The sequence below is a fragment of the Crinia signifera genome, chromosome 1 (assembly GCF_055691185.1).
Source record: "Crinia signifera chromosome 1, ASM5569118v1, whole genome shotgun sequence".
Taxonomy (NCBI): Eukaryota; Metazoa; Chordata; class Amphibia; order Anura; family Myobatrachidae; genus Crinia; species Crinia signifera.
This window is the reverse complement of record NC_139217.1, coordinates 321,960,675-321,971,930: the sequence shown is the minus strand read 5'-3', so window position 1 is coordinate 321,971,930 and position 11,256 is coordinate 321,960,675.

Below are 11,256 nucleotides of genomic sequence, written 5' to 3'. Positions count from 1 at the left end.
CATGCGGCCACATATACAACCAAGCGTGAGCAATCAGACATGGTTGCCATCACAACGCCTGGGCTGTGTCCGATGTCCAGACTGCACCACCTGCAGATCAATGCTGGTGGGCCAGACCTTCCCACATCCGCACACAGGGAGGAAGGGAGGAAGATAAAAATTCGTCACAGACTTTCATGTATGGCATCGTTTGTTATCTATATCCTTATTTGTCCGTGCGGACTTTATTATGTTGGACTCACTACTAGAGGGTTCAGAGAAAGGATGGCAAATCACCGCCTGTCAATTCGACAGGCTTTGGAACAAAAAAAGTCAGATAAACCGGTGGCAAAACATTTCCTAGCAATGGGACACTCGGTGGCTAGTCTGAGGTGCATGCTCATTGACTTTACTCCCCCTTTACTCCGCGGTGGAGACAGAAGTAGAAAGCTTCATCAAAAAGAAGCCCGTTGGATTTATGATTTGGGGACAGTTGCCCCTCGGGGCCTCAATGAACAGATTAGCTATAATGTGTTTCTTTAACAAATATTTTCATGAAAAGAATCTTTTTTGACAATGCAGCAAATCTGTTTTTCATTTTCTCACGGTTCATATGTTTTTGTGATAAGACTACTGGTGTACACAAGTATGTTGTGTGCACCCTATGGTAGTTTTTATTTTTTCAATTTTTCCCTTTTCTTTCTTCTTTTTTAAATGTATGTCTATTTTTGTATATATTGTTTAAGCTGATTAGTCATCTCTGTATGACGTATGATGAGGCGGTTCTCCACTGGCTATTTGTGGCATAGTGCACTCACTATTATACATTAGATATTGTGGCATTGCGTGTGTTTGACTACAAAATCCCCTTTTTTTGTAGCCTTTGACCCTAATTTTTCTGATATTTAGCGGAGGTTTTGCGTTCCATTACTGTGGAACGCACCCCACTTCCTGTCATCCGAGTTCCGTTTTTTCTATATATTTCATGTTATCATTGTTTTTGTTTTTGTTGGGCGCCTGCTTGTTAGAGCTTTGACAGGCAGCACGTCTCTGTTACATTCCCTTAGCAGCGGCTTTTGGTTAATCTGTGCCGTTTGCCGGCGGGTGCGTGCGTTCCAGGGCTCTGGAACGCATGACATTTCCTGTTTATACTCACTATCCCTCTATGGCGCGCGTCACTTCCGGGACCGGCGTGCGTTCCAGGGCTCTGGAACGCACGATACTTCCGGTATCGCGTTAGTGTAGTATTTGCTGTTTTTTTATCTGTTTGTTGAACACACGATGCTGCAATTTTCCACATGTACTAATCGCCACTACAACTGGCGATACATATATAATTTCACTAGGCTAATTGAATATTTATGGTGTTTTTGGCCACTTCCTGCATTCAGTCCTAGCAGGAAGTGGGAGTGTTTGCCATTTAGCACCTGTGTGCTATAAATGGCCATTGGAGAAGCTGTCTGGTCACACTGCCTTGTGCCTCCAGTCCTTTGGATATTTATTGTCTTGACAAAGGTCCCTGTTGAGGATCGAAACGTCGACTCCAGCTATGACTGAATAAAAGTTTTTTTGCTTCGACCCTGAAAAATTGCCTATGGTGAGTGCCTGCTCCTACAAAATTATTGTTATATTCGGGACTTAATTGCCTCTAAAAGTGGAGCACCACCGAGTTGAACCAGAGTATTTTGAGTGCGGTATCCCACACCTGCTATATATATATATATATATATATATATATATATATATATATATATATATATATATATATATATATATATATATATATATATGGTGTAGAGGGGAGACGCACTCTCATGGTAATGTAACGCCGGGGTGCAAAGCATAAATCCAGTAGCTTGTATCAATCACCGGATAGGCAGATCACCATTCCTTAGACAGACTGGGCCAGCACACCCTTGCAAATAGTATGCAATAAACAATTCCTTTTTAATGAAACATAGGATAAGGATAAGATTCAAATACTCATCATAGTGGCAGTAGCTGAAGACAGCAAACACTTCAATTCCACAGCTTAGCCCTGACAGGCCGTTTCGGTATTCATCAACTTTCTCAAAGGGCATCAAACCAGCAATAAATCTAGGTAACCTATAAGTAATGCAATCTCACCTGAATAATATGAACTAATCAATGCTGGCACCGGGGTCCTCCTCCCGCCATCCCCCTTCACACAGCAGCCTGACATCGGCGTCCCGGAAGTTACCTTCACAGGCGGAACCAATATTCAGCCGCCACGCGCTCAGGGACTGCAGAGAGGTTCCCCGGCGCCGGAAGTGCGTCATGCGTTGCCATGACCGCGCGGCTTGTGTTGTAAACAAGCAGCGCAATTTGAAAAAGCCTGAGAGATCATTCATTTTACTATTATGGAGTAGCTAACGCCACTAGTATACTCCCTTTAGTTGGATCAATGGCATTACTTATATCATCATGTCACAGCTAACATGACACACATGATTATAAACAAAAATACAGAAATATAAGACAAACTAAAGAATAAAGAAAAGAAAAAAGCAGCTAGAATGCAAGTCATCACACATATATACAAATATATACAAGGTAATGGGTGGACATTGACCGACAGCTGGGACCAGAACTATAAAAATACAGCTAAATTGAGCTCCTCATTCAGTCCTAATGGCGCCATAGACTGTAACGTTTAGGTCCAGTAACTTTCTCTTTGTAACAGTAGAGCATGCCCATCCCCACCACATCTCAATGGTGGAATGTAATCAAACGGCAAAAAAGGAAAGTCCTTTATACAGTGCCCCATCTGGGCAAAATGCTTTGCAACAGGGGGTGTACTGCCATCCATTTTGATCAGGGCTTTATTGATCGATGACCTATGCATATTGATGCGTTCCTTAAGCATCCTGATTGTTTTCCCCACATAGATCTTTTTGCATGGTCACTGTATAATGTACACAGTGTATTTGGTCGTGCAATCCATCCTGTGCTTCAGATGGTACTTTTGGCCTGTTAAGGGATGTTGCCAGCTACTGCCAATGAGTACAAATTTACAGTTGACACATCCTGTACATTTATTCGCTCCTGTGCCTGTATTCAGCCAGGTGCTCTTTACCACTGGTTTAAGCCCCACATCTGTGGTGACCACCTTTTGCTGGATATTGGAGCTCCTCTTGTAACAAAACATTGGAGCAGATTGGCAATATGTGCCAATAACAGGATCAGTCCTCAGAATATGCCAATGTCTCATAATGGCTCCCCTCAGCAAACCTGAGCTGATAGAATATGTATTGGGGAATAACAAATTCCTCTCTTGAGTATCTTTTACTTGCGGTATTCCCTTTTGAGTTCCAGGCACCTTTCTTTTGCCAATTGCACCTCAGCTTGGTTATAGCCCCGGGCAATAAAATTTTGTCCCATGATTTCCAAGGTTTTTATCAGATCCTCCCTGTTGGAAAAAATCCTTACCGCTCTCACTAATTGTGAGAACGGAAGTCCTCTTTTTAGGGGTTGGGGATGAAAACTCGTAGCCAACAGCAAATTGTTCTTATACGTTGGCTTCCTGTAAAGAGTTGTCCTGAACCCCTCAACAGTCTTGGACACCATCACATCCAAAAAGTTTATTTGCTCAGTACTGCTAGTACATGTAAATCTAATGGACCCAGCTGTCGAGTTTAACCTGTCCACAAATCCGTCCAGTGCCTTCTGAGACCCAGTCCACACTATGTAGAGATCGTCTATAAAGCGCAAATAAATCGCTATAAACCTAGTATACTCAGGATCCGCCATAATAATCCGCTATACTTCATCTATACAGACTCCCCGCTGTGTAGTGCCGTGGCCCGGCAACACTGTGGGTTCAGCTCGGCTTACCCTTTCCTTACAAGGAACAATATCATCTGGCAAATTTGCTATATATATCATCCACTACCCTGGAAATATATCCAAAATTGGGAGGAAAAAAGAAAGCCTATTTATATAAAAAGTCTTGTCTATACAGAAATTCATTGTATAAAGTTTTTATAATTATATATATATATATATATACACTGAACCTGTACACTGGTACACATCTCTAGAAAGGACAGTGATAACCGTATATCCGATCAGTTTGTGACTGTATACTGACTGCACCTCTATACAAGTATACATTGCACCATCCCCAATAAGGTGAACAGAATTGTGGGCGTCTTAGCAGGGAAAGTACCCTCGAACCCCTAAACCTTAAGTTATTTTAATATCTGCACCTATACGGACCACATTGATGATCTATACCGAACCCGTGAGAGATCAAGCCCCAGAGCAAAGAAGCGTGTGTACATCTGAAGCATTGAAATATTGATGGTACCTTCGAATTCTTAAGGACCTAGCATACAAACCCATTCTGAAGACACCTTTTACCAAGAAATTGGTGGAAATTGTCCCTATACTTTTAGCGAACCCCTGATGAAGTCCCGTGTGGGGACGAAACGCGTTGGGATCGTCTATAGAGCTATTGTGAAATATACCACTGAACTTTTTATGGTCTGATCTAACCACCATTGTAGTGTGGAACCAGAGACTTTTTAATAAATTTATACATCATTGGACTTTACTCGCATGTGTTTGGAATTCTGACTAAAAGGCTTCATTGATCTAATTATCAAAGGTCTCACTAAGGGGCGCCAACCCACAACTGCCATCCATATATATATATATATATATATATATATATATATATATATATACACAGCGTGTTTGTAGCCGGCACTCCCAAACTTGAGGTCCAATGGGTACTGACCCGGTACCTTCCACTGTGGGCCCGCAGGTCCCGGTACAGAAAACAGAAATGAAGCGGCACTCTCGGGGATTATGTATCGCATAATAATTATCTTGAATTTTTTGTACATTATTTTGTCTTATTGTTTATAGGTGGCCGCCTATTAAAATTTTCTTTATTTGTCTAAATAAATTAGCTTTGATATTATACCGAGACAGTTTCCATCCAGTTATTTGAGTCTGTGCATTCACTCATGGTGTGTATTCATTTAAGATATTACAAATAAATAGTGCAGCAATTCCCACTTTGGTCGATACATTTTGGCCTTTTTGTGTGAAGTCCATTATCAGACCTAACACAAATTATATGCTCAGACACTTGAGCATATAGAATAGCTGCAGCTCAATATATTTATACAAAATCTGAATAGTAAAATTCTAGTATTATATCTTATAATATATTAGCACCTGATTTGGTCACAAAATTTTAGTGACTAAGTAAATAAATAATTCAACCTGTTTTAAAATGTCCGTGAGTAATGACTACAGTGCAACCGGCATCTGTTAGGTTACCTAGAAAACATTGGGTTTTTGAGGACTGAGGACCTTATTCTGATTGACTCGCAAGGCTGCGAATTTTGCAGCCTTGCGAGTCCATCAGACGCCACCTGCTGCCCGCAGTGCAAGCTGCCCAACCCCCCCCCCCCCACACACACACACACACACAACCCCCCTTCAGTAGCGCACGCAGGGGGTTTCTGAGTACCCAGAAACCCAACCAAGGGGTCTAAGGGTCCTAGGCTGAAAGCTGAGGGTCCCCTCTTTCCATGGGTACAAGAATTTAAAAATATCGGCTCTAGGGAACCGGAGATATCTGACTTCAAAGCAGTGGTCCCCATCCAAGCCTGTTAATTGCTCTTCCCAGTAAGATATTTCAGGTTCTGTCTGACTTAGAGTTTTTTTGAGGATATATTCCAAATGGTAGGTGGGATTCTCTAGTTTTTAATTCCATTAAAATCTAAGAAATCTATTTCCGTGAACTGGAGATATCTGCAGTCATGCAAGCTGTCCTCCCACCAGAAAATTATGAATAATAAGCTAACTCCACTATACACCCCTCCTCTGCATATTAAACATCCTCTACCACCCTGGAAGTTATGTATCAGGGCCCCTTCATTCAGCCCGATGCCCCCATTTCCCACCATCTGTGCAGTAAAGGGGTAATTAGTGGAAATACTGATCCAGGCCCTACATGCTGAGCGGTTGATATAATATATATCATTATTATTATTATTTATATACATTTGGTCTATCTATAATACTTGAACTGACCCGAGATATACTGGGTCACCTAAGTGTCCATCTCCGTGCTTTGCTCCGCCCCTCTGGAAACCCCCTTCTGAAAATCCTGCGTTTGCCCCTGCCCTCAAGCCTGCAAATGGATGATTTACATAATCATCCATTCATAGACGGGAGAAATCATTCGATGGTCGGGTATGATCAGAATGTTCACCGTGGGTGCATGCACCCTGCATCTGCCCATTTACAGAAATGCATTTGCGCATGCAAACGCACAGAGGACCAAATAAATCAGAATAATGTTCAAAAACCTGAGTTTGAGAACCATCATCCAAAACTAGGGACAATTGCAGGATTTGTGAAGGGGGTGTACAAAGAAGGGGTGGAGCCAAGAATAGGGGCAGAGACTGAGCTATTAAGAACTCTGCTGTGGTGCCTTCCAATAGTAATGTAACATGCAGACATGATGGCACTCACAAACTCATTATCACCCTAAAATAAAGTCTAAGCCATTTCTATACCGCATACATATACATATATATATATATATATATATATATATATAGATAGATAGATAGATAGATAAATAGATAGATATAGAATATTTTCCCACTAGTAATCGTTGGGTTTGAAGCACTCTCCTTTATAACAAGCAATCCAAGGCTTAGTCAGAAAATTAATGGTGAATTTAATTCAACTTGTACATCACATCACTTGATCCAATGATCTTTCATGCCGCGACATTTCGGTCCTAAACAGATGGACCTTTATCAAGGAGCTTTAGAAAGATGGGGAAATCATAATCAGCGTAGCCACAGTGTTCACCACCTCTCTTATTACCATAAATATTTATATTAGTATAATGTATGAAAAATAGGGTGCAGCTCGGTTTTCGCCACAATTATATGTATATATATATATATATATATATATATTGTGCATACACACACATATAGATTGCCCAGATCTCCTCCCAGAGACAGACACCCCCTCATTCCTCACATTCAATCTGTCTCTAAATCTTGTTACATGCATCTAAAAAAAACATATCTAAAATTACCTTGCACAAGACACTGCAAAAACTGTAATGTACATGCACTTATTATATCACACATTGACTGTTGCAATGGCCTCATTACCGGTCTTAATAAGAAAAGACTCTCACCGGTACAATCCATTTTGAATGCAGCTGAGAGACTGATCTTCCTGCTAGACTTTCATCGTCTGCTGATCTGCTCTGCCAGTCCCTGCATTGGTTGCCTGTATATAACCTCATTCAATATAAAATACTTCGGTACTTCTTTACTTTCACGGCGCCACTAGAAATCGCGGTCATCGCGGGCATTGAATGCACTAAAAAATCGGGTGCGACGCGATGCCCGCGATTTCCCATAGGGACCAATGTTAAATTTCTCAATGGACACGATTTTCTGTTCAATGCCTCAATTGACACGATTTTTCCATAGGAAACAATGTTAAATGGCCCACAGAGAAATAGCGGGCATCGCGGGCATCGCGTCGCACCCGATTTTTTAGTGCATTCAATGCCCGCGATGACCGCGATATCCTATCTGTCCTAATCTAGTGGCGCCGTGAAAGTAAAGAAGTACCAATACTTCTACTTACATACAATGCCATTAATCTGACTACACCCAGTTATATCTCTTCGCTATATCTCAAAATATATCCCCACCCGACCTCTCCGCAAGATCTGCGTCTCTCATCCACACTCATTACTCGCTCCCACTTACACTTGCAGGTTTTTGTTGGGCAGCACCCACCTTATGGAATGCCCTTCCACGCACTCTTAAACTCTCCTCTAGCCTCCAAACTTTGAAGTGTTCCCTGAAAACTCCCTATCACATCCACCATGGCGTTTGCCCAAGATCCCTGTACTGTGCCCAGTCCTGGACCCTGTAGGTGCACTAGAAACCATGGCGCTCACCTCTGCTATGTCTCTGGCTCCACTGGGGTACATGTGGCCGTGTTGTCATCGCGTGGTGACACTGGTGTATTGTGCTCCAGCTCCATGCAGGACATGAGTTGCATATCGCCGTGTGTGTTTGTGCCTGGTCTGTGTCTGTGTAAAGGCCGGTGCTTGTGCAGCTGCATACAATCAGGGTTTCCCAGCCTCTCATGCATGGCTCCGCCTCCCTCTCTGATTGCCTGACCAATCCCAGCACAGCTCACCTGGTAAGTACTGGCTGCTCAGGCTAGTCCAGCAGTCAGTACAATGATGTCAATCCCGTAGCATCATTGCTCCTACCTGGCCCTGTAGTACTCACTACAATCCTGAGCTTCCGCTCTCACCTGGCTCTGTAGTTCCCACTACAATCCTGCGCTTCACCTAGAGAAGATCCTGCTGGCCGTTTACTATATCAAGTACCACCGGACTCTGCTTACCGCCTATGTGGACAGCGAGGTTAGATCCTCAAAGGGGTCTCACCTTGCTATACTCCCGACGGTCACTTCCAAGGGTTACGTCTGGCAGCAGCCACGACCATATACTGCAAGGATTTCTCTTCTCCAGTTATCTTCATTTATTATCTTCCAATCCTCCAATCTTCAAATCCTCATCCAATCATCCAATCTGCAACCAATCATCCATTCTTCAAACCATCATCCAATCTTCCAACCTTCATCCAATTTTCCAACCTTCATCCAATCATCCACATCATCCAATCCTCCAACCTTCATCCAATCATCCAATCTTGCAATCTGCAATACAATCTTCATTCGTTCTTCAAGTCATCCAATCCTCAATTCCTTCTGCAACCCTTAATTACTACTCCGGTTTATATTCTATTCCACTCTTCAAATTATATTGCAATATTCTTCAAGGACCAAGCTTTATCATCTATTATAATAACTTACTGGACAATTGACTTTATATTTGCATACTTGCCATATACCGTTTTTATCATCATTATCACTGTCTGCAATATCTTCATTAAATTCATTATATTTTATCCTCCTTGTTTCACTCCCTTCTGTCGTGGATGCAACCACCATACGTTAAAGCACCCAGCCTCCGTTACTCTCCAGCTGGTGCTTCTAAGAGCGTGACACTCACTTCTTAAGGCAGGTTTATCATATTCTGGAACACCCACACAACCTCCAGTTGCATTCCTATATAATTGCATCCCATCAGGACTGTCTTTTAATCTGATGGGACTGGCATGCTATGGAAATCTATCCTTATGTATCCCTCCTATTATCTCTATAGATTGTAAGCTTGCGAGCAGGGCCCTCCTACCTCCATATCGGTTTGTTTCTACCCAGTTTGTTTAATCACTGTTGTTTCCAATTGTGAAGCGCAACAGAATATGCTGCGCTATATAAGAAACTGTAAATAAATAATAAATAAATAATAAGCTATGGGGCCCTCTCTCTCTTGTCACCACTGCTCGTTTGGCGGTTTGGCTGTGCCAGCTGTATGTGTACCTCCTCACCCCCGCACCCCAAAATTTAGCCCTAACACCCACCCCCAACCCCCCCATTCTAAGTGCCTAAACCTAACTCCCCCTTCCCCCGGCCGCAAAATAACCCATCCTGAATATTCACGTATTGGGATGCCGGCTGTCGGTATTCCAGCATCAGCATCTTGTTCTTCTGAAGGCAGGGATGCCATCGTCAGTATACTGAATGGTGGGATGCTGACCGCATCCCATGTATACTGTGTAGTATGTAAGTGAATGTGGGTGTGTATGTAAGGAGGTTATAATGTGCAGTGTGTAAGTGAATGTGAATGTGTATGAGGTATACTGTGCAAGAAAAATAATAATAACACCCCCCCCCTCCTCCTCTAATAAATAATAACACCTCCCTTGCCCCTCTATACCTCACTCAGGGGGAAATTTACTAAGAAGAAATGGCTACGAATATGCCTATTCATAGCCATTTATGGCTCTATACGGCAGTAAATTCAGGACTTGTGTATTATCACGGCACCCATTACGTAGTTTGCGTAGTGGTGTAATGAGAATACCAATATACCACGATGTTGGCTACGTTAACTACGTAACTACGTAGTTTGAGTAGTGGTGTATTAAGAATACCAATACACCACTATGCTGGCTACGTAAACTGCTACATAAACTACGTAAGCTGTGATAATACACAATGCTTCATATCCCAACTAAAAACACCAAGAGGATGTCTGGCCAAACCTCCCCCGTTTATCATGCCCTTGTAACAGGACCCAACAGAGTTGTCGGCTCCCATGGGGTAAGGTAAATTGAAGGAGGGGTGAGCTGGGCACAGGGGGGTGAGTTGTGGGTGAGGTGTAAGGGGGGCACAAAGGAGTGATGTGGGCACAGGGTAGGGTGAGGGGGGACAAAGAAGAGTGAGGTGGGCACAGGGTTGGATAAGGATTTTTCATACGATGAAGGTGGTCACAGGGAGGGGTGAGCTGGGAACGAGGGGGGCACAGAGAGGTGTGAGGTGGGCACACAGGGTAGGATGAGCTGACAGCCGCTCCCTTTAATCAGAGGAAATGAGCGGCCTGTCAGCGTAGTGGGAGGTGGGGTGTAACTGGAATAGAATACACGGTGCTCTGAGTTTATCAGTGTGTAAGCTTTTCCAGCTACATCCCGCCCGCCGCCGCCGCGCTGAGAGGCAGCTCAGACAGCCTCGGGGCTCGGGGTGGTGCAGTGAGGTACAATAAGATCATGAAGCAGTCTAGGCTTAGTGGGGTGGGGGAGAGGTACATTTGTTGCACTCACTGTCACTGCCGCACTCGTGCTCCCACTGCCCGGCTCTCCTGGTCCCGCTCACTGCCGCTGCAGCACCTGAGCTCTCCCTCTCTGCTGCCTCTTCTACTCTGGGACCGGGCGCTGCCACTCCTGCACGTCCTCGTCCTCCTGCTGCCGCAGCCACACAAAATAGAGTCTCCGCTACCCATACAGCCCCGCGGTGACCGGGATTTTAATATCATGACGGACATAAAGACGTCATGACATCGCGCATGCATGCCCCACTCCCGGAACATTGCATTTGCCCATGCGCAATTAGTTTTTCCCCTAAAGTCACCAAAAAAACGTGAGGAACCGAGGGTTTTGCGGGGGAGCGGGAGGATGATTGAAAAAACGTGAGCCTCTCGCTAAATGCGGGAGGGTAGGCAACACTGGTGTGTGTGTAGGCACCAATATTTATCCTGCCTCTGGGCAACTGGGACAAGCATACGCCACTGGCGTGCTGATACCCCAGCTTCTATGCTGCAGCTCATAAAAGCTGGAG